This window comes from Tupaia chinensis, unplaced genomic scaffold, assembly GCF_000334495.1.
Source record: "Tupaia chinensis unplaced genomic scaffold, TupChi_1.0 Scaffold000231_1, whole genome shotgun sequence".
NCBI classification, from domain to species: Eukaryota; Metazoa; Chordata; class Mammalia; order Scandentia; family Tupaiidae; genus Tupaia; species Tupaia belangeri.
In genome coordinates, this window is record NW_006159706.1 from 1,203,653 (window position 1) to 1,226,849 (window position 23,197).

At 46.7% G+C, this 23,197-nt stretch overlaps 1 long non-coding RNA gene and 1 pseudogene across 2 annotated transcripts; one reads left to right on the forward strand and one right to left on the reverse strand.

Moving 5' to 3' along the window:
* The first annotated feature begins 2,544 nt into the window (after nt 1–2,544).
* LOC114007777 (uncharacterized) lies at nt 2,545–2,638 on the forward strand (annotated as a pseudogene).
* Nucleotides 2,639–13,947: 11,309 nt separating this feature from the next.
* Nucleotides 13,948–19,657, reverse strand: LOC102495150 (uncharacterized). 2 transcript variants are annotated; one of them, XR_334513.1, is made up of 3 exons: nt 19,542–19,657; nt 14,328–14,525; nt 13,948–13,983 (listed from the first exon to the last, which is right to left on the reverse strand). It is a non-coding gene; the product is annotated as an uncharacterized LOC102495150 (long non-coding RNA). The 2 variants fall into 2 exon arrangements; XR_001370371.1 differs by lacking the exon at nt 19,542–19,657 and adding an exon at nt 15,353–15,386.
* Between the last annotated feature and the right edge of the window lie 3,540 nt (nt 19,658–23,197).

Consider the following 23,197-nt stretch of genomic DNA (forward strand, 5'->3'; position numbering starts at 1 on the left):
TTTATTTTTAATTTGACCAGAGAGGGACAGAGCGAGAATGAGAGAGAAAGTGAGAAAGCAAGCCACCAGGTTTGGACTCCAACTGGGTCAGCCAAGTGGAAGTCCAGAGCCTTTAACCACCACATCACCTGCCAGCCTCCTCTTAATCATTTTTAAGTACATAATTAGTCACATTAAGTACATTTGCATTGTGAACCGACAGCACCACCTCCAGAGCTTTTTTCATCTCACAATTAGAAAGTATACACATTATTAACTCCCCATTCTTCCTTCCTCCAAGGCCTAGCAACTACCATTCTACTTTCTGTCTCTGAATTTGACTCTCTAGTTGCTTCATATAAGTGGAATCACCTCTCTCTCTTTTTTTTTTTTTTGGAGAGGTTTTTTGGCTATAGAGCGCATGCGCTTGCCAGACCGACAGACACAGAGAGATAGAAAGCAAGAAATCACCCCCAGGGGTATGGCCACGCCACAATCCCTTCTCCTCCATTCTCCTCTCGGGATTTTGGGCACGCATGCACAAGAGCCTGGTGTGAGTTTTAAGCCACCGGGTCCGGGACTCGAACCATGGTCAACTACATGGGGGTCCAGCCATATAGCCATTATGCTAACTGCTAGTCCCACACTTCTCTTTTGTGATGAGACCTGGAGACCAGTATTTTTTTAAAAAGCTTCCCAGGTTATGAACCATTTTCTTAGGAGGTGAAGTTAGTTCTCTTTAGGGCACATGGGTAATTCATAGCTCAGAACAAAGAAATTTCCTTCTCCCCTTTCATCAGTGCTGGTCAGTCACGGTAGGGGGACTTCCTTTACTCAGGGTTACTGGAGTCACAGTTCTTTGGTTCTATTCTATCCTCCTTGCCCAGATAGAAATGGGTTCATATTTATTCCAAGTAGAGGAAAAACAGAAGAAACAAATACCTATATATTAACACTTCTACTAATATGATTTTGAAGATTATACATTTTTTTCCATATGACTTTTTTGAAGACTTTATCACAACTTACTACTTGTGGATTTACAGCCTTCTTCAGATATTTCACTTAAGAATAATGATCATTACGTATTTTAGGGTGTCACAGTTTGGGCAGTGGGAGTTCATTTAATTAACATCTGTGTCTCTGTACCACGACCCATGACACCATTGAAACTATCCTTGCTTTCTGGTATCCATGGGATGATGTAAACTCATCCTGATTTTTCTTGTCTCAAAAATTGGGATCAGGGGAACCAGCAGTTAGCGTAATAGCTATGTCGCTGGATTCCCACGTAGTTGACCGCGGTTTGCATCCTGGACCCGGTGGCTTAGAACTCACGCCGGGCGCATGTGTGTGCAGGCCCAAGATCCCAAGAGGAGAATGGAGAAGGGATTGTGGCGTGACCATCCCCCCTGGGGGGTGATTTCTCGCTTTCTGTCTCTATGTCTCTCTCTGTCTGTCTGGCGAGCGCACGTGCCCTATAGCGAAAACCTCTCGGAAAAAAAAAAAAGGGATCAGGAATAATAGTAATAACTCGGATTACAGTAAGGTTTTTTTGGGAAAGATTTTAGTTTTGTGAAATAATTGTGAATTAGGGAGTAAACGTTGTCCTATTATTTTATAGATAAGTGATTTGTACGTGGTTTGTTAAATAAAACTGGGTTCTAGAAAAAAAAAATGGAATCAGGATTAACAGGTGGTGTGGTGGTTAAAGGTGCTGGACTCTCCATAGTTTGGCTGACCACAGTTTGAGTCCTGGACCTGGCGGCTTGCTTTCTTACTTTCACTCTGTTCCTCTCTGGTCAAATTTAAAATAAGTAAATATATAAAGTTAAATAAAATAATTCTTTTAAAAAAATTGGGGGGCCAGCAAGTGGCATAGTGGTTAAGGGCATTGGACTCCCATATGGCTGACCATGGTTTGAGTCCTGGATCTGGTGGCTTGCTTTCTCCCTCTCTCTGTCCCTCTCTGGTCAAATTTAAATAAATAAATAAATACAGTTAAATAAAATAATTTTTTAAAAATTGGAATCAGCTACCCTTCAAGAATTCCTGGCTATTTTAATAGCAATAGTTTTAGATACCAACATACATGATATACATGAATGTTAAGTAAGAGGGTAAACTACCAGACCCCACTTGGTGACAGAGCTGAAAAAGATTTTAAAGTAAAAGTTTATATATATATATTAGTTTTTGCTATAGGATGAGTATGCTCACCAGAGAGATAAGAGACACACACAGAAAGAGAGAGAGAGAGAAAGAGAGTGAGAAATCACTTCCCGAGGAGATGACCATGCCACGGTCCCTTCTCTTCCATTCTCCTCTCGGGATTTTGGACTCACACATTCAAGTGCCCAGCATGTTTTTCAAGTGACTGGGTTCTGGAACTCAAACTGAGTTGCCTGCCATGTGGAATCCAGCACCTTAAGGTCCACGCCACCCACTGGCCTGATCTTGCCAATTTAAATGTGTCTGCATATCCATTGACCATACTGATAGAATCCATTGTGGCTGCTGTTACCATAATCTCCATCTTATAACTGAATTAAAACTGCAAAAAGTGTGCTCACTTCAGCAGCACATATACTAAAATTGGAACGATACATGGCCCCTGTATAAGGAAGACTTGCAAATTCATGACAAAAAAAATACTACAAAAAGTTATGTAACTTGCTCAAGATTATATTGCAAGTGTTGGGGCCAGCAGATGATGTAGTGGTTATGTCCCTGCACTCCCACATAGCCCACTGTGGTTTGAATCCTAGACTGGTGGCTTAAAAATCACACTGGGCATGTGCGTGCTCAAGATCCCAGGAGGAGAATGGAAGAGAAGGGACTGCAGCTTGACCATTCCCCCTGGAGGGTGATTTCCTACTTTCCCTCTCATTATCTCTGTGTCTCTCTGTCCCTTTTTTAAAAATCTACATTGCAAGTGTCAGCATGGGGATTCAAATACAGCATTAATTTCAGAAACTGGGCTCTGTACTACAGGTTACCGACAAGGCCCTCAACATCTGCCTGTTATCAGAAGCAGGGCTACCCGGTGGTGGTGGTGGTTGCAGTGGTGGTGGTAAAGGCAGATGGATCCCACATGACTGACTCTGCAGGTCAAGTCTGGACCCTGCAGTTTGAGAAACAGTCAGGGGCCAGTGGATGGCATGGTGGTTAAGGTGCTAGATCCCACATGGTCTACCGCAGTTGGAGTCCTGGACCCGGCAAGTTGCTCTCTCACTTTCCGTCTCTCTCTCTCTCTCTCTCTGGTCAAATTAAAAATAATAATGATGAATAAAAATAAACAATTATTATTTTTTTAATTAAAAGGGCGCATGTGTGTGCACATGCCCAAAATCCCTACAGGAAAATGGAGTAGGGATTCCCCCTAGTGGATATTTTCTCACTTAACTCCTCTGTCTCTCGAACCTAAAAGACTTCCTACCAAGTTAATTCTGTTTGCAAAAGACTTTCTACCAAGATACACCATTTAAGACTCCCAAACCAGAGTCTTCCTAGCTATGGGCAGAATGTAGGGAGGAAACACTACCGAGATTCTTTTTTTCTCCCTGCAGGAGTCGGCAGTGCGAATGACAAGGAGAGCCCTACAGGAGAAAGGCCTGAAGGCAGAGCCCCTCCGAAGGCTCCTTCCCAGGAGGGGCCTCCGGACAAATGCCAGGCCCAGCTCCACGGTGCCGGATACCAGAGCCCCCGGGGGAGGAAGCAAGGCCCCGCGGGCACCCAGGACGATCCCCCGGGGGAAGGGGAGGTGAGCGGGCTCCCAGGCAAGGCAAGGCCCTTAGGCCTCTCCAGGCCACCCCAAGATCTAGGAACCTACCCATGCAGGAGTGCCGGAGGGCGGAAAGAGCTTCCCAGCTTGGCATCCACCGCGAGAACAGCAGCGCGAGTAGGCCAGCGCCTGCCCCAAACCTATGGCTGGCTACACTACAGCACCCGCGGAGAGGGACCACGGCGCCCCGACGCCCCGACGCCTGGGAAGGGCTTGGGGCAGAACTCGGACCTCACCTGGGCCTGCAGCCACCTCCCTGGGAGACGGGCCTCGCCTCATACGCAGGGGAGGAGGACTCCCTGGGGGCCTCGTCACCTCCTCACACAGCAGCGTAACCACCGCCTTCTGTCCCACGCAAGGGGAACTGCGCGTCCACAGGCACAGCTCCGCTGGGTCCACGCTGCCGTGTCACGTGTCACGTAGCGCCAGGCCTCCAGAAGGGCGGGCGTCGAGCCTCCGCCACTGCCACGTGACGCCGACAGTCACGTGATGCCAACGCCCACGCATGCGCAGGGTGAGACCCAGTGCGGCCTCCTTCTCCCGCCTGTGGTGCAGGGATGCCACCGGGCCTGCTGGTGGGCTGAGCCGTCTAGTGCCCACTGAAATGTGGCTTCTGCTTCCACCAGCCTGTCCACCTGCCGTCAGCCTGCGACCTGCATGGGCAAGAGGTCTCAGCCCAGGCACCCGCCTGCAGGGGGAACAGGACTTCTGGTCCAGCCTCGAGCTGGCCTACCCTACCCTGGCTGGAGAGACCCAGGGCGAGCACCCGTTTGAGTAGTCCCAAGGGCTTTCGCCAAGCTCTTGCTTCCTGGCTTCACTCTTGGGCCTGTGCTCCTAGGAATTAACGCCTCTCCTTTGTTGAGGGTTTACTCTGTGCCAGGCATTGTGATGTCTTGTCATTTCATCCTCACCACACCCCAGTGACACAGATATCCTCGTTAACAGCATTTTACAGATGGAGAAAGTAAGTCTCCGAGAGGTTAAGGGAACTGCCCAAAGTCACACAGCCAGTATGTGACAGAACCAGCATTCAGACCCAGGTCTGCCTGTCTGACTCCACCTCCCACTCTACTGTACACTTCTCCCAGCACCGTGGGACTTAGGCTGTGGCTTTGAGAGGGTGCTTTTTTTTTTTTTTTGGAGAGGTTTTTGCTACAGGGTGCAGATAGACAGAGAGAGACATAGAGACAGAAAGTGAGAAATCACCCCCCAGGGGAGATGGTCACACCACAATCCCTTCTCCTCCATTCTCCTCTCGGGATCTTAAGGATGCACGCACACGCGCCCGGCGAGAGTTTTAAGCCACCGGGTCCGGGACACGAACCGTGGTCCACTACATGGGAATCCAGCAACAAAGCCATTACGCTAACTGCTGGTTCCCAAGAGGGTGTTCTTGTATTGGGCAAATAGGCAATCATCTGTCTTTCTCTGAGGTAAATATTATGGAATGCTTTTTACACTAAGTGAGCAGATACTTCCTCAGATGAAAGATAGCGTTTAAGCCAACAACCCAGGTGAAATTTGAGCAGACATAGAAGTTTCATACATCAGGCCCAGCCCAGGGAACCCTGGGAGTGACCTCTTCTCAGACCCTTCTAGAATGATTTTGGCAAAGGAGGCTCCACTCCAAAAACAGCTGTGTGGAACCTTCCTGGGTGCCAAGGAAGATGATCTTTTTCCACTACCACATCGCACTGGGTTGCTTGGAGAGTTCATCTGGTTCCTCTGAGTGAAGATTTCCAAATGCCCAATAGAAGCTAGTGTTCATGATGTGGGAATGAAAAATTAGAATATTTGAAACCATATGATTCTGTATTTCTCATGACTTCTTTTCCCCAACAAATAAATATACATTTAGTATTAGTCACAAAAAACTGTAGGCCACAGCACATATTCAGTAAGTGGAAAATACCAACATTTTGGTAGGGTAGTATTCTAATAACAAAAGTTTAATTTTTTTTCAAAATTTTTAATTTGCTAGTGGTCACATGTGCTCACTGAAGAAACAGAGAGAGAGAGAAAGAGGGTAAATGAGAAAGCACTCCCTCTTGAGGGGGGGGGTGATCACACTGTAATCCCTTTTCCACTTTTCCTTTAGGATTTTGTGCACACATTTGTCCCTGGTGTGTTTTTCAAGCCACCAGGTCCAGGACTCAAAGTGAATGGTCAGTCACATGGGGTCCTGCTGCCTTAACTACCAGTCACTGAATGACCCTAAATGTTTGAGTCTTAAAGATCAATAGCACTACATAAAGTCACAAGTTGACTTCGCCTATTTGAAGACTTGTTTCCAGAACTTGTTGTTTCTTTGGGCATCATTCATAAGATTCATATAAATGTACTATACATATAAATATGCTAATATTTTATTTGTGAGAATAACTCATTTAATAGCAAATGGGTCACAAATATACTTCCTTTTTCTTTTTCTTTCTTTCTTTCTTTTTTTTTTTTTTTTGCCATAGGGTGTGTGTGCTCACTGGAGAGAGACAGAAACAGAAAGAGGGAAATTAAGAAATCCCCCCCTAGGGTGATTGTGGCCATGCCACAATCCCTTCTCCATTCTCTTGGGATTTTAGGCATGCACTCAAGAACACATGCCTGGCATGAGTTTCAAGCCACTGGGTCTGGGACTTGAACTATGGTTGGCCATGTGGGAGTCCAGTGCTTTAACTACCATGCCACCTGCTTGCCCCACAAATATACTTTTAGTATATCAAGAACTACAAAAAGATTGATTAGAGTGTGACCACGTCCCTCCTATGTGCTCCTATCCTAAGTTCCAGAAATGTCTACCCTGACTTTAGAATCCTGTGACAGCATTTCCTTCTCTTGCTTTTGTCTTGACATCATATATTCCTTCAAACCAGGAATGCCTCTCTGTTGATTGTTTAGCATTAATGTTCACAGGATAATTGCAATACTTTTCTTCATTTTCCTAATTTCTTGACTTACTATTTTTGGAATTTAGAAAAACATATATATTTCCTGAAAACTGCCAGGAAAGATTTCCTGCATAGAAACACCACTCTGGGCTGAGCAAGACTGGCAAGGCAAGTCTGCTGCAGAAATACTACCTAATATATCATCAAGCCCAATCATTGAAGCTTCAAGGTGTCGGGGCCTCAGAGCCAGAGGAAGTATGGGTCCTGGTTCTGCCAGTTCCTGGTTGTGAGACCTTGGGCAAACAGGTCACATTCTGAAGTTCAATTGGATGGGTAGAATAATGTCTGGGAAATTATAAACTTGCTTTGTGAAACAATGTTGTAGGAGAATTGGGAGTGTGGTGTTGGAGTCGGACAGCCTAAGCTTCAAATCCTGACTCCATTACTTACTACCTCTTTGACCTAGAAGCACGTTCTAACCACTCCATTTTTCTCTTCTGTAAAACGAGGACAAATTGAGCCTATTTCACAGGGTTCTGGTGAGTTGAAATGAGATCACATATGAAACTCCTTCAACAGAACATGGTACGTTGTAAATGCTCGATAAATGTGGACCGGTTTAGTTATTATCTGCTGTATCTACCTCACAGGGCGGTTGTGAGGATGAAAAGAGGGGTTATGTTGGGAAAATGCTTGCTACGCTGTGAAATGGGATCCAGACACTTCGCTTTCCTTCAAATGTGGAGTAGTCAGAGGACCAGGCAGACGCTAGTGCTATCCCCAAGGAAGGACCTGAGAATACTTACTTTTACCTATTGAAGTAGCTATGCTGAGGAGGAGATGTCACCATGGTTCACTGGAAACCAGCAAAATACTGGTTCATTTCTTGGGGGAGGGTTAATTTCAATCAAGTGGTCAAACTCCAGCATAGTACCACTTGGGTCATGCCTGGGGCCAGGGAGAAACTTGATGTTCAGAAAGAGGTTTTGGAGGAAGGATGGTGTTAAAGGAACCTGCCCACTGTATGTGCATGTGGGTCTTTTTTAATAGAGATAAAATCGGAGGAAGGAGACATGTAATAGAAGGTGAGTGGGGCTCTTGGACTTTATCTGAAATGTTATTGGTGAAAAAATGAACTTAGGAAACATCCCACTAGCTGGAACGAGTGTACCCTCTCCTGCTGTACTCTGTATGTGCATATGACGTCAAACTAGATTGTAAATCAAATATGGCTCAAAGGGCTTTCCAAAGACGACCTCACGTAACCCTGATAGCAGGCCCTGCACTGCTTCCATTTTGCAGAAAAGGGTTTGGAGTCTGGGGAAGTTCAGTCCATTGACCAAGTTCACACAGCTCGTGTATTCTGGAGTCAGGACTCAAAGTTCAAGCCCTTCATCCAGCCAGGCTGCCTCAACTCACCAGGTGCCGGATTGCTGATCTTGAACAAGGAAGGGGAAAATCCAAATATATGACATTTTAGCGCCAAAGTGTCTTCCTCTCTTGCCTTCGGTGAACAATTCTCTCTCCTGATATTACTGCTACTTCTCTGGACACTGCTTCTTTGCTTCCAGAGCTGTTTTTCTCTGCTTTGCCCTTAAGTCAGGGTCCTCTGGGCCCCATCCTTGAAATCGTTTTCCCTCCTTTTGCACCAACGTGTGATGCATCTTTTTTATGCCAATGTCTTCAGCAACTGGGTCATCCATTCTCACCCGGATCGCCCCTCTGAGCACCAGCCTGAACAGCCAACTGCCTCCCAGGACACCATCTCTGAGGTTCCAGGTTCCCAGCTGCATTCATCATCTTCTCTGACATGCCTCGTCTCCTGAGTTCTGCCTCCTCCTTACCATGACCTCTTCTCGAATGCTTAATGAAGGCCTCAAAGGTGAAGCCGCTTGAATAAGTTCTTGGTGCTAGAAATGGACTGCAGAGTGTGTGCTTGGAGAACTGCCAAGTGTTTGGGAGTGAACTTGAAGAGTGGAATTTGTCAGTTAATCAGTCAGTTGACTACTGAGTGCCCAACAGCGCGCTAGGGGCAGCAGCTGGGGCAGAGGATGCATTCAAGAGTAAAACAGACAGGAGCCCTGGCTTCAGGGAGCTGCCACGATACGGAGGAAGATGGACATTTAGCGATACCCCCAAAGTACAAACCCTTGTGAACTGTGATAAATGTCATGAAGGAAAAGTATAGGGTGCTATGAAAGAATATTAATAGATCCAAGTAAGGTTGGGAGGTCAAAGAAGGCCATTTTAAGAAAATGACAATTCTGTATCCCTGAGACCTGAGTTGCAGGCAAAGGATTCTATATAAAGACAACAGGGCTCAGAGGTGGAAAGAGCATGGTATGTTGGGAAAACTGAAAGGCAATTTGCAAGTGGAGCTGAGTATATTGGGGGGATGTAGCCCAAATGAGGCCAGATGGGCGGGGCAGGAATGGTGGCAGAAGCCTTGGGGGCCACGGTAAGGAGCCTGGATATTTTTTGTTTGTTTCAACTTTTGTTTTTATTATTATTTAGAAATCATTTCAGAGTTACAGAAAGGTTGCAAGAATAGAGCAAAAGACAGGTGTGTAGCTTTCCCCCCAAATTCACTGATTGTACCCAATTTGCTTTATCATTTGTTCTGTCTATATTGAAGGTATATCTAAATGAATTTTATTCTGAACTATTTGAGAATGAGTTGTGTAGATCCTATTCCTTTAACTCTAAATACAGTGTGTATTTCCTACCACAGTAGTCATCCACTTCACTAAATGGAACATTGGTGCAATGCGGATCTGATTTACCTCATATCTTGTCAACTGTCTCAATAATGTCTTTTGTATTTTGCATTTTCCCCTCTAGTAGTGGAAAGCTGTATTTCTCTTTAATCTGGAATAGTTAGCTTTTCTTCATCTTTTATGACATTGACATTACTGAAGAATGCAGTCTTCCTTTGTACTTTAATAGAGTGTTCCTTATTTTGGGTTTGTCTGCTGTTTCCTTGTTATTACATAGGGGTTGTTCACTCCTGGGTAGAAGACTGCATAAGTGATATTGTGTCCTTAGGGTAACAACTAGAAACACACAAGGTCATCCAGTTTCTGGGTTTTTTTTTTTTTTTTTTTTTTTTTAAGATTTTTGCTACGGGGTACATGCACTCACTGGAGAGACAAAAAGCGAGAAAGGGATGACCACACCACAGTCCCTTCTCCTCCATCCTCTTCTTGGGATTTTGGGCATGCTCATATACATGCCCCGTGTGTGTTTTAAGTTTCTGGGTCTGGGACTTGAACTGCGGTCGACTATGTGGAAGTCCAGCGACATAACCATTATGATGGTCCCACACACGATGTCTTCTATTCCTCCTTGGTGTTTGAATTTTTTTTTTTTTTGAGAGGTTTTCGCTATAGGGTGCGTGCGCTTGCCAGACAGACAGAGAAAGAGACATAGAGACAGAAAGCGAGAAATCACCCCCCAGGGGGGATGGTCACGCCACAATCCCTTCTCCTCCAGTCTCCTCTCGGGATCTTGGGCACGCATGCACACGTGCCCGGCGTGAGTTTTAAGCCAACGGGTCCAGGACGCGAACCGCAGTCGAAATACGTGGGAGTCCAGCGACCTAGCCATTACGCTAACTGCTGGTTCCCCGGTGTTTTTAATTTTGATCACCCAAACAAGATGTTGTCTAATTTCTCCAACCTATAGTTACAATTTTTCTCTTGTAACTAGTGAGAAATGGGGAAATGCTTTATCACCGTGAAGATATCCTATCCACATCAAAGGTTAAATAGCTGAGGTTTAACATCTATTGATGATTCTTGGCTGAGTAAATCTTTATCATAATGACTATGAAATGATAACGCAACTCCAGGACTCCCTCTGCACTTATTAGTTGACATGACATTTTTCTTCCCATTTGCTTACATATTTACATTATCAGTAGGGACTTTGTGATTTCATTTATAATATTTTCTATAAGGTATGTGCACACACCAGAGACAGAGAGAAAGCAAGAAAGTACACCCCCACCCCCCCACCGAGAGGATGGCCACACTACAACCCCTTCTCTATTTTCTAATTCTATGATATTAACCTTTAATATTTTGGTGTGCACATTGTCCCAGATTTGAACAGTGGGGGGCTCTTAAAACTAGAAGCCTGGCTTTCATTTCAACTTCAGTGGAGTGGCGTAATTGAATTTGCATATAAGCCCACCCTGACTGAGCACCAATGAGGAAGCAGGGAGACCCATTAGGAGACCCTTGTGTAGTTCAGGTGGAAGATGTGGCACAGAGGTGGTAAAAGCAGATGGATGTAGGAAGAAAATCGGAGGCGGAATCAGCAGGACTCACCTACTGGTGGACTGAATGTTTAAGCAGAGAAGCTTGCGGCGGGGGTGGGGGGCAGTGGTCAGGACTGACTGGAGCAGCTTGTTCACAGTGATGTGGAAGGTTTACTGATATGGGGAAACAAGCAGAGTCAAGGGAATTGGGTAGAGTCAATGTGTCAGACATGTTGACTTTGAAATGTCTTTTTTTTTTTTTAAAGAATTATTCTATTTTATTTGTTATTATTTTTAATTTGACTAGAGAAAGACAGAGAGAAGAGAGAAAGGGACAGTGAGAAAGCAAGCTTCCAGGTCCAGGATTCAAACTGTGGTAGGCCATGTGGGAGTCTAGCACCTTAACCACCATGCCACTTGCTAGCCCCCCTCCTTTTTTTAAAGAGGGATTTTTGCTATAGGATATATGCGCTCTCTGGAGAGACAGAGAGACAGAAAGTGAGAAATCACCCCTTGGGGGAATGGCCATGCCACAATCTCTTCTCCATTCTCCTCTCAGGATCTTGGCCGTGCATGCACACGCACCCGGTGTGAGTTCAAAGGCGCCGGGTCCGGTACTACGTGGGAGTCCAGCAATGTAACCATTACACCATCTGCTGGTCCCAGAGTCTGGGATGTCATGAACATTCAATGATCTTTGGCATCCAAATGAAGGTATCAAATAGACAACAGAATAGATGATTCCAGAGCTTCAAACCAGAAGTAAATTTGGGAGTTGCCACATATAAATGATTTTTCACTCCACAGTTTTGGCTGAAATGCTGCATGGGGAGAATGTGGAGGGGGAGTGATAGGGGGCCCGACTGGGACTCCTGAGAGAGTTTGCTGCTTGGGGGGAAGAGGGGAGTGTAGCAGAAAATGTCAACAGAGTGGTCTGTGAGGAACCAGATCACATGGAACCTGGAATGTCAAGCTAAACCCTGAACACCGAGGAGCCATTGAAGAGACCTGAGGAGGGGAGTGTGTGGTGGATATCATTTAAGTTTTAGAAAGCTTGTTCTGACAGCCAAGTAAAGATAATCCAGAGAGACATGGCAGTGGCTGATGCTGCGGTTCTTTCTAAAGTAAACTTGTTTCTTGTCATTGGGGATTGCTCAGATGGTCTCCATGCCGGGAATGCCCTCTCCATGTTTATCTGAGCACAAAAAAAGAAGATCAGGGACCAGCAGTTGGCGTAATGGCTGTGTGTTGCTGGACTCCCATGTAGTTGACTGTGGTTTGAGTCCCGGACCTGGTGGCTTAAATTCACACCGGGCACATGTGCGTGCGTGCCCAAGATCCCAAGAGGAGAATGGAGGAGAGGAGATCACTGCATGGCCATGCCCCATGGGGGGTTATTTCTCGCTTTCTGTCTGTCTTTCTGTCTGTCTGTCTCTCTCTCTGTCTTTCTTGTGAGCACATGAGCCCTGTCGCAAAAAATCTCTCAAAAAAAAAAAAAAAAAGGCAAGAAAGATCAAAACACCTGTCTCAACTGCACTTATCAGCTCCAGGTAATGTGATTGCAGCCCCCCCCACCTCCCTGACTCATTTTGTCTGGAGCCACACAACTTGCTCAAGGGCCTTTCCTAGCCAAGTGTGATACAGGTGTGTGTACATGGGCTATCCCCGACGTTTGCTGGAATCTGCTTAAGGAATGCGATCTTCTGCCCTGGCATGCTTTGAGTTCACTGCTGTGACATCAGACAACCCTCCCGTTCAAACCCGTATGTCGTTTCTTCCCCATTCCCCGCATGCCATGAAGATGGGTCAGGTGAACACCCTAGTGCGACTTCTTACCGGGTTGACTTTGTGCAAAAAACCTGCAGTCCTGTCTATGGGATGCTGACAGCCCATTGGCAGTCATAAATAACCAAAGGAAGAACTTTTAAGAGACCAGGGGTAGAGGCAGATGCTCTGGTAGCCCAGTAAAGTCAAGATTATTTCTAGCTGGAAAAATGAAGGCCAGAGCCTGAAGAAGGAAGCACGTGAACTAAGCCTTGAGGGTAGGAAAGACTGTTCTATTACACTAAAGAAATATTTGGTTATTCAGTATAATAAAAAACAAGAAGGGGCCAGCAGATGGCATTAATGGTTATGTTGCTGGACTCCCACGTAGTCGACTGCGGTTCAAGTCCCAGACCTGGCAGCTTAAAACACGTTGGGCACATGTGTATGCATGCCCAAGACCCTGAGAGGAGAGTGGAGGAGAAGGGATTGTGACTAGGCCATCTCCCCTGGGGATGATTTCTCACTTTCTGTCTTTGTCTCTCCAGTGAGCACATGTGCCCTATAGCAAAAATCCCTCTTGAAAGAAAAAAGAAAGGAAAAAAGAAAAACATCAAAGCCTTTCTTTTTTTTTTTTTTTTTTGAGTGTTTTTTTTGCTATAGGGCCTGTGTGCTCGCCAGAAAGATAGAGAGAGACAGAGAGACAGAAAGCGAGAAATCATCCCCCCAGGGGGGATGGCCACGCTGCAATCTCTTCTCCTCCATTCTCCTCTTGGGATCTTGGGCACGCACACACATGCTCCTGGTGTGAGTTTAAGCCACCAGGTCCGGGACTCGAAGTGCAGTCAACTACGTGGGAGTTCAGTGACATAGCCATTATGCTAACTGCTGGTCCCCTTCATAGTTTATTGACATGGCTGCCTGCACAGTATTTCATTATCCTTTTTAGTGGTCCTGTTATTGTTGGACTAATACATTCCAGGTCTCATGACACTGGTTTGGGGTATATGACTGTGCAATGGGGACAGAAGCAATTCTGGGGACCAGGTACAACTCAAGAATCAGTGCTTGAGTGTCCCGACCTGGGGGACAGTTGAACAGGTTTCCTGAGGGAAGGAGTGAGAGATGGGATGAGACAGCGACATCCAAGAGATGGGATGAGTCAGGGTCATCCATTTATTGTGGGTAGCATGGAGATGACACAGTGTTACAACTCTTCAGGGTCGTCCAGAGACGACGCAGTGTCACAGCTCTTCAGGGTCTTCCAGAGACAACACGGTGTCACAACTCTTCAGCGTCATCTGGGTCGTCTGTCGATTGTGGGCCAGGGATTATGGTTATATACATGTTGGTGGGCCGCGATTGGTTGTAAAAAGTAGGTTATGATTGGTTGTAAAAAGGTGGGTTATGATTCGTTGCTTTGTGGACCAATCATGAGGTGCTGTATATGCAAATCTGAGGGATTCTAGTGGCCAATCAGAGTATGGTTTTGAAGGTGAGGTTTTTGAAGGGAAGCCAGTCATGGCTTTTGGCATGGTGTAATTGTTTGCTCTCTGAGAAACCAGCGATATTCGCTGGTGCGCAGCCTCCCACACTTGGGCCCATCCACTTGTTCTTCCGTTGAGCAAAGGCGTACTAAGGACTCAGTGCCTACCAGTAACTGAAGATACATTGAGCATCTGGACGTGATTCTTGTCCTGTCAAATCCAGGATGCCAGGGAGTTGTAAGTAGAGCAAAACGTAGAGTGCCGCAGTAGAGATGCAGAATGTACACGGTGTGGTGATGACAGAGAAGAGAGGTGGAGGCAGCAGAAGCCCCGGGAGTAGATGAGAATACCAGGCAGAACACGAGCTGCAAGAAAGGGTGAGGAACATGTCTGAGGACCCCGTTCCCATGGATGCTATTAGATACTTCTCTGTGTACAGGCAGAAAGCACACCCCACCTACGCTTAGGCTTCTGGGTGTTTGTTTTTTCTGTTTTCTATTTTAAATGTTCTCAGTCTCCTGTTTGGGGAGGAAGGCTTTTTATATTATTTTCCAAAAATCTCAGCTTGCATGCTTCATTCATTTATTTTTCTCGTTTTTACATTAAAGTATTTTAACGCTATTAATCTGCTTCTGCAGATAGCTTTGGCTGTTGATCTGACTTTTCATTAGATTCGAAATAGTCTGTTTTTTATTCTTGATTTACTTTTTGTCCTAAAAATAATTTGAGATGGGGGCCAGCAGGTAGCATAATGGTTATGTCGCTGGACTCCCATGTAGTCGACCGTGGTTCGCATCCTGGACCTGGTGGCTTAAAACACGCTGGGCGCGTGTGCGTGCGTGCCCAAGATCCCGAGAGGAGAATGGAGGAGAAGGGATTGCGGCGTGTCCACATCCCATGGGGGTGATTTCTCGCTTTCTATCTCTCTGTCACTCTCTGTCTGTCTGGTGAGCGCGCACCCTATAGTGAAAACCTGTGGGAAGTTGCACACCAGCGAGTCTGCCGAGGTTTCTCAGAGAGCAAACAATTACCATGATTGGTTCCCTTCCAAAAACCTGACCTCCCAAACCTTGCTCTGATTGGCCACTAGAATCCCTCAAATTTGCATATCTAGCACCTCATGATTGGTCCAAAAGCAACCAATCACAGCCCACCGTTTACAACCAATCACGGCCCACCGTTTACAACCCACCAGAGTGTATATAACCACGATGCCTGGCCCACAGTAGCCGGACGATGACAGCAACCAGGAAGACGACAACTGAAGATCCTGAAGAGCTGACACTGCATCGTCTCCAGACGACCTGGGAGACCCTGAAGAGTTGTAACACTACATCGTCTCCGGACAACCCTGAAGAGCTGTGACACCACGTCGTCTCCATGCTGCTCACAGTAGACGACGCAACCCTTAAGAGCTGTGACACTGCGTCGTCTCTGCTGTACCGTGCTGCCCACAATAAATGGACGACACTGTCGTCTCTGTGCTGTAACACTACGCTGCTTGTCCCGGCTCTCACTCCTTCACTCAGGAAACCTGTTCGGCTGTCCCCCCGGGTCGGGACACCTGGCACCCGAACAGGGACGGGACAAAAACCTCTCAAAAAAAAATAATAATAATAATAATTTGAGATGATATTTATGTTTTTAAATTTATAAGTGATGTGTCTTATATTACCGTCAGTTGTATATTACTTATATTGTTGTACATTTTGATCAGATAATGGTTTCTAGAATTTCTACTTTTCAAAATTTACCAAAATAGTTTCTGTAGATTAATATTTATTAAGTTCATTGAATTTTGTCACTGTCCATGAAACTTGAAAAGAGTGTACTGTTTTTTTGGTGGGAAATTTTTTTGTATGTTCATATCTTCTATGTCCTTATTTATTTTTGACTACTTGTTTAGGAAAGGTGTTAGAATATTTCCAATAAAACTTGTTTCTCATGTCCTTCCTTGTAGTATTAAATAATTTCATCAATTTTTATTGCTTAACACATAAAATATTAAACACCCTGGGACCAACAATTGGTGTAATGGTTATGTTGCTGGACTCCCATGTAGTCGACCGCAGTTTGAGTCCCAGACCCGGTGGCTTAAACTGGCGCCAGGTGCATGTATGTGCGTGCCCAAGACCCCGAGAGAAGGGATTGCAGTGTGGCTATCCCCTCTGGGGGGGTGATTTCTCACTTTCTGTCTCTCTGTCTCTCTCTGTCTTTCTGGCAAGCGCACCCACCCTATAGCAAAACAAACAAACAAACAAAACAAAAAAAAACCTCTCCAAAGAAAATATTAAACCCCTTCACTGTTAATCACAGCTTTTAATTTAAAAAAAAATTTATATATATTTTTTTTCTGTAAGGCTCATGGCCTGGCCAGAGAGAGAGAGTGTGTATATGTGAGGGGATGGGGGGATGCTTTCTCACCCCACTACAGGGGATGACCAGTCTGCAATCCCTTCTCCTCTATTCTCCTCCATTTTCTTCTTGGGATATTGGGCGCACATGTATGCATGCGTCAGGTGTTTTATCAAGATGCCAGGTCTAAAAACCCGAGTCACAGTCAATCTACTCACCTTAACCACCATGCTACTGACTGGCCCTATTTATACTTCTTACAGTGAGGTTAAGACCTCGGGCTCTCTGGGGCTAGACAGTAGTATAATTGTAAAAGTGACACTGTGCAAGGCTGACCCACATGGGAAGGTTCTAGGCTTGTATCAGGGGATCTCCTTTAGTTTGCCAGGCATGCGTGTGCCATGATCTGGGACTCCGAGGCTGGGGGTGGATTGTGGTCCCAAGGCCCTGTTCAAGGTTGCTGTCTCTTTCTCTCATTTTGTGTCTCTCATGAAAGAAAGAAACTTTTTTATTGTTGTTCTTTAAAAAAACATTTATGTATGTATTTGTCATGATTTTTTTTTTGGAGAGGCTTTCACTATAGGGCGCGTGCGCTCACCAGACAGACAGAAAGAGACATAGAGACAGAAAGCGAGAAATTACCCCCCAGGGGGGATGGTCACGCCACAATCCTTTCTCCTCCATTCTCCTCTTGGGATCTTGGGCACGCACTCACACGCGCCCGGAGTGAGTTTTAAACCACCGGGTCCGGGAGGCAAACCGTGGTCGACCACGGGGAAGTCCAGCGACATAGCCATTATGCTAACTGCTGGTTCCCCTATTTGTCATGATTTTCAAGTTGCCCTGTCCAAGAATCAAATACCAGTTAGCCATGTGGGAATCCAGCACCTTATTTTAACCAACATGCCACATGCTGGTCCTTATTGTTGTTCTTTTCTTTTCTTTTTTTTTTTTTTTTTGGAGAGGTTTTCGCTATAGGGTGTGTGCTTTTGCCAGAGATGGAGTGAGACAGAGAGAAAGTGAGAAGTTACCCCTGGGGGGATGCCCATGCCACAGTCTCTTCAATTCTATTCTCCTCTCGGGATTTTGGGCACATGCGCATGCACACTGAGTATAACAGGGTATGTGTGCGTGTGTGCCCAAAATCCCGAAAGGAGAATGAGGAAGGGATTGCAGTGTGCCCATCCCCCCGGGGGATGATTTCTCGCTTTCTGTCTCTCTGCCTCTCTGGCATGCACCCATGCCCTAGAGCAAAAATCTCTCTAAAAGAAAAATGAGATAAAGTTTAGAGGCTGAATAGGACATATGCCTCCAGTCCTGTCACATGATGGCCAATTTCAACTTGGGAAAAATAGTTGTTCCACAGGAGAGCTCTCTGCTGGTGTAGACACCCTTCCCTGGCCCTTCACATCCTCGGCCTTCATCCGTGTTCTGCCCGTAGCCACTGTTCTTGTAATGCCTTCCCATAGGCCGCCATCCAGCTTTAATCAAGATTTGGAATAAAGATCCTCCCAGTAGTTAAAATAGAAAAGATTTCCAGGAGTCCATGGTGTAATGGGTAGCACTCTGGACTCTGAAATAGAGATTTCCCCAGTCGGCTCCACCGGCCAGCGGTAATGCACTGCTCAAGAGAAGCTGGATCCCTGGGACTAGCAGTTAGCGTAGTAGCTATGTCACTGAACTCCTATGTGGTTGACCGTGGTTCGAATCCTGGACCCGGTGGCTTGGACTCCCACCGGGCACCTGTGTGTGCATGTGCGAATGGAGGAAAAGGGATTGCAGCGTGGCCATCCCGTTTGGGAGGGGTGATTTCTCGCTTTCTGTCTCTCTGTCTCTCTCCATCTCTCTCTTTCCAGCGAGCGCACGTGCCCTAAAGCAAAAAAAAAAAAAAAAACTCCAAAAAAAAGGAGAAGCTGGATCCCACATAGCCTCGACAGCCTGGTTGGCCTGAAGCACACCTAAAATGGGGCAAGCTGGAGGACTGGAGGGAGATTTCAGCTTGACCAGATCTTATGCAGGGTGACCACCTCTCTTTCTCTTTCTCTGTCTCATTCTCCCTGAAGTGCAGTCGCACTTCATCATGAGTAAAGAAAAAAATGGATTTAAAATGTAAGTTGAGGGGACCAGCAGTTAGTGTAATAGCTATGTCGCTGAACTCCCAGGTAGCTGACACAGGTTCGAGTCCCGGACCCGGTGGCTTAAACTCACTCCGGGCACGTGTGCGTGTGTGCCCAGGATCCCAAGAGGAGAATGGAGGAGAAGGGATTGTGGCATGGCCATCCCCCCTGGGCGGGGGGCGGTTACTTGCTTTCTATCTCTCTGTCTTTCCAGCGAGCGCACGCGCCCTATAGCAAAAACGTCTCCAAAAAAAAAAAATGTAAATCGGATGATGTCATTCTCCCGCTCAAAACCAGGTAGTGACTAGCCATTTCCGAGTAAAACCTCGCATGCAAGGTCCTGCAAGATCTCTCCTCTCCCCTTCCTAACACTCCTTCCTCCCTAGCTGCGGAATTCTTCCCCTGGCAATGCTTCAGGATTGCAGCCCTGCTCTTCTCCCAGATACCCGTGGCCTCGTCATCTAGCCTCCTCCATTCTTTGCTCAGCTCTCACTTCCTCACTGCCCTCACCTGGCCATCTAACGATGTAACCTACCCTGCTTCCGTCCCCCTCCCCCGTTGCCTTAGAACCACCTTCTAACACACTGCGTATTGTCTCTTGTTAGACTGCAAGATCCCAAAAGGCGGGGATCTTTGTTCTGCTCACTGAGAACACTTAATGTAGCGCCTGGCACACGACAGGCGCTAACTGAATAGTAAGTGTAAACAGTAAACGCCTGCATTCCTCGCAAGACTAAGTATAACTGACAATATCGAGTGGTAGGACCCGGCATTCTTGGACTCCCATACCGTCACCCACGTCTCAGAGAGTAGCTACTTTGAATTGTAAACACCGTATTTTCGGCCCATCTAAGCCCTTTCTCTGCTCAGCTTCTTCAAAGTGTGCGTTTCAGGGTCACTGGACTCGACCTGGGCAAAGTCCCCACCAACAACCGCTCAAAACGCGCGTCCTTTTCGCTCATTAAGGGACCTCCTTTTTCTGAATGTACACAGCGGCGGGTCGCGGCCAGTTTACTTAGGTGAGCGGTAAGGACGGGACGGTTGCCTAGGTAACCGCACAACTTCGGCCCCTGGAGACTCAAAGGTGAGGGGTGTGAACGCGAATGCTCCGCCCTATCGCTATACGGCCTGGGATTGGCTCGTTTCTGTAAAGCCACGCTCCCAGCCCGGGCTCCAGCGGCGCCACAGTGGGCTGCAGGGGCTCAGTTCGGAGAAGTACCTGGAGGGGGCGCCCTGCCTCTCCTGTCGCGGCTTCGGCGTGAGGAAGGAAACCTGATGACCTGGGCGTTTGCCCCGAGTTCCTGCTGGGAAAAGTGCCTCTGCCCCTGGGGGCCCCTGAGACCACAGGTTATCCAGTAGTTGTTCAGGCTACCGTGCGAACCCGAGGTTTGAATCGAGGTTCATCAAATTCCCGGAAATCTTTGCCTAGGGCTGGCCCCTAGTCTAAGCCGCTGTTGAAGAAGGGATTGGATTCACTGGATGATCTTCAAGGAGCCTGCCCCATCTGAAAGGCCCTGTTCTTCATGGAAGTCCCCCGAGCCTCGGCTTCCTCAATTGTAAATGAATGACTATTCCGGGGAAGCCCAGAAATGATCCAAGGCTCTGGCACTCACTTCCTGGGTGACTTAGGCAAGTCACATCCACTTCTGGGCTTGTTTCCTCATTTTATAGTGAAGGGATTGGACTAGATGTCCTTTCAGGGCCTTTGTAGTTCTCCTTAGCTATGGAACAGCCTTGAGAACGTGGGGAAGCTTCTTTGTAAATGTTTGACATGTTACACAAACTATGAGCGAGACGCTGTTTCCTTGGCTAGTCTCATTTTCCGGAAGTTCTAGGAAAGAAGGAAAGGAAAGGTCTAGGGAATAGAGACTGTCCACAAATGCCTGAAATCCTACCTACAACTCAGGAGGTGACACTGGAGACATGAGAAAGAACCCAGGCTGGGACCAGCAGATGGCCCAGCAGTTACATCGCTCCCACGTGGCCAACCATGCCTGGTTCAGTCCAGACCCATGGCTTGAAAATCAGGCTGGGCTTATATACCTTTCTTCATGTAGCTCATGTAGCTTTCTTCAAGTGTTTTATTTCTGGAGGCACTCTTGAAGGGAACATTTGACTAGTTCATGCAGTTATGTATTAAACATCTACTTTATATCTCTACTAAAAGTGCATCTCTTCAGAGAAGTCTCCCTGGCCAACCTGTCCAAAATTCCAACATCTTCCTTGACCCCAACACTTCCTAATCCCTTTCCCCACTCCAGTTTTCTCAATGTTTTCTATGTGTCATCTTTTTTTTTTTTTTAAGAGAGATTTTTGCTATAGGGCTCATGCACTAGCCAGAGACAGAAAGTGAGAAATCATCCCTCAGGACCAGCAGTTAATGTAATGGCTATGTCGCTGGACTCCCGTGGTTCGTGTCCCAGACCAGGTGACTTAAAAACTCACGCAGGGCGCATGTGTGTGCATGCCCAAGATCCCGAGAGGAGAATGGAGGAGAAGGGATTGCGGTGTGGCCATCCCCTCTGGGGGGTGATTTCTCGCTTTCTGTCTCTATGTCTCTCTCTGGCTTTCTGGCGAGCGCGTGCTCTATAGCAAAAAAAAAAAAACAACCCTCTCCAAAAAAGAAATCAATCCCTTCTCCTCCATTCTCCTCTCGGGATTTTGGGCACGCACACACACACACATGCATGCACGCACACCACATGCACATGTGCCTGGTGTAAGTTTTAAGCCTCCTGAATCATGACTCAAACCACAATCGACTACGTGGGAGTCCAGCAACATAACCATTTCATGATCTGCTGGTCCTGTTAGGTGTCTTCTTTAGAAGAATTTAACCTCTATAAGGGCAGGAATTTGTGTGTGTGTGTGTGTGTTTAACTTTTTTATTTAGAGGTTTCCACCTTAGGGTGTATGCATGGGATGGGGAGGATGGGATGAGAGGACGACAGAGACAATGAGAGGGAAAGTGAGAAATCACTCACCAGGAGTGATGGCCGTGCCACTATCCCTTCCCGTTCTCCTCCCGGAATCCTGGGCTTTCACATGCACCCGGCTTGAGTTTCAAGTCACCAGGTCCAGGACTCAAACTGCAGTCAGCCCTGTGGGAGTCCAGTCACATAACCGCTATGCCATCTGCTGTCCCCTTCTTCTTTTAACGTTTATCTATGTTTTTTTTTTTTCACAGTGGTAGCTACAGTGCCTAGGAGACCCCAAAGTAGTCAATGAAGTATTTATTGAATGAAGGAGTGGAAGAACCTACTATGGGTTGAGCACTTTTGAGATGGAGGAAAGCCATTAAAAGACTATTCTGTAAACCTGACAGATTTGTGGCTAGGCAAACAGGTTCTTTTCTCCATCAGATGACCTATCTGAAAGAACTCTGGGTGGGGGGGAGTGGAGTGGGGAGCTGGACAGTCGCGCAGCAGTAAAGTGCTCACCAGGCTGACCCACATGGGCAGTTTCTGGGTACATGTCTAGAGACCTGCCTGAGTACACTAGGCACCTACTTGCCCATGGTCACTTGTCCATGATCAGGTCTGGCTGAGGCCAAGGATAGATTGTGGTGTCAAGATCCTATCTGGGGAGGGGGGATTTCTCTCTTTCTCTGTGTCCCACTCATAAATGAAAGAAAGAAATAAACTTAAAAAAAAAAAAAAATAGAAGGGACCCAGCAAGTTCCATGGTGGTAAAGGTGGCTAGATCCCACATGACCAAATAAGTGGTTTCAGTTCCAGATCTGGAAGCTTGAAAAACACACCTGTGGGACCAGCCATTGGAGTAATGGCTATGTCGCTGGACTCCCATGTAGTCGACAGTGGTTCAAGTCTCAGACCCGATCACTTAAACTCACGCGGGTGCATGTGCGTGCGTGCCCAAGATCCCAAGAGGAGAATAAAGGAGAAGGGATTGTGGCATGGCCATCCCCCTTGGGGGATGATTTCTCGCTTTCTGTCTCTCTGTCTCTCTGGCAAGCACAAGTACCCTATAGCAAAAACCTCTCAAAAAAAACAAGGGGTGGGGAGGAACCAGCAGTTAGCGTAATGGCTATGTCGCTGGATTCCCACGTAGTCGACTGCGGTTCGCATCCCAGACCCGGTGGCTTAGAACTCACGCTGGACACATGTGCGTGCGTGCCCAAGATCCCAAGAGGAGAATAAAGGAGAAGGGATTGTGGCATGGCCATCCCCCTTGGGGGATGATTTCTCGCTTTCTGTCTCTATGTCTCTCTCTGTCTGTCTGGCAAGCGCACATGCCCTATAGCGAAAACCTCTCAAAAAAAAAAAAAAAAAAAAAAACAAGGGGCTGGCAGGCGGTATGGAGGTTGAGGCGCTGGACTCCCACATGGTTGGCCAAAGTTCAAGTCCTGGACCTGGTGGCTTGCTTTCTCACTTTTTTTCTCTCTCTCTGTCTCTGTCTCTCTCTCTCTGGTCAAATTGGAGGGGGGGAGATGATAATAATAAAAAAATAAATAAAATAAATAATTAAAGAAAAAACACACACACAAAGTCTGTGTGTGCCGGGGTCCAGCCTTGGCGGGGGTGGGTTGACTCGACGGAGGCGGC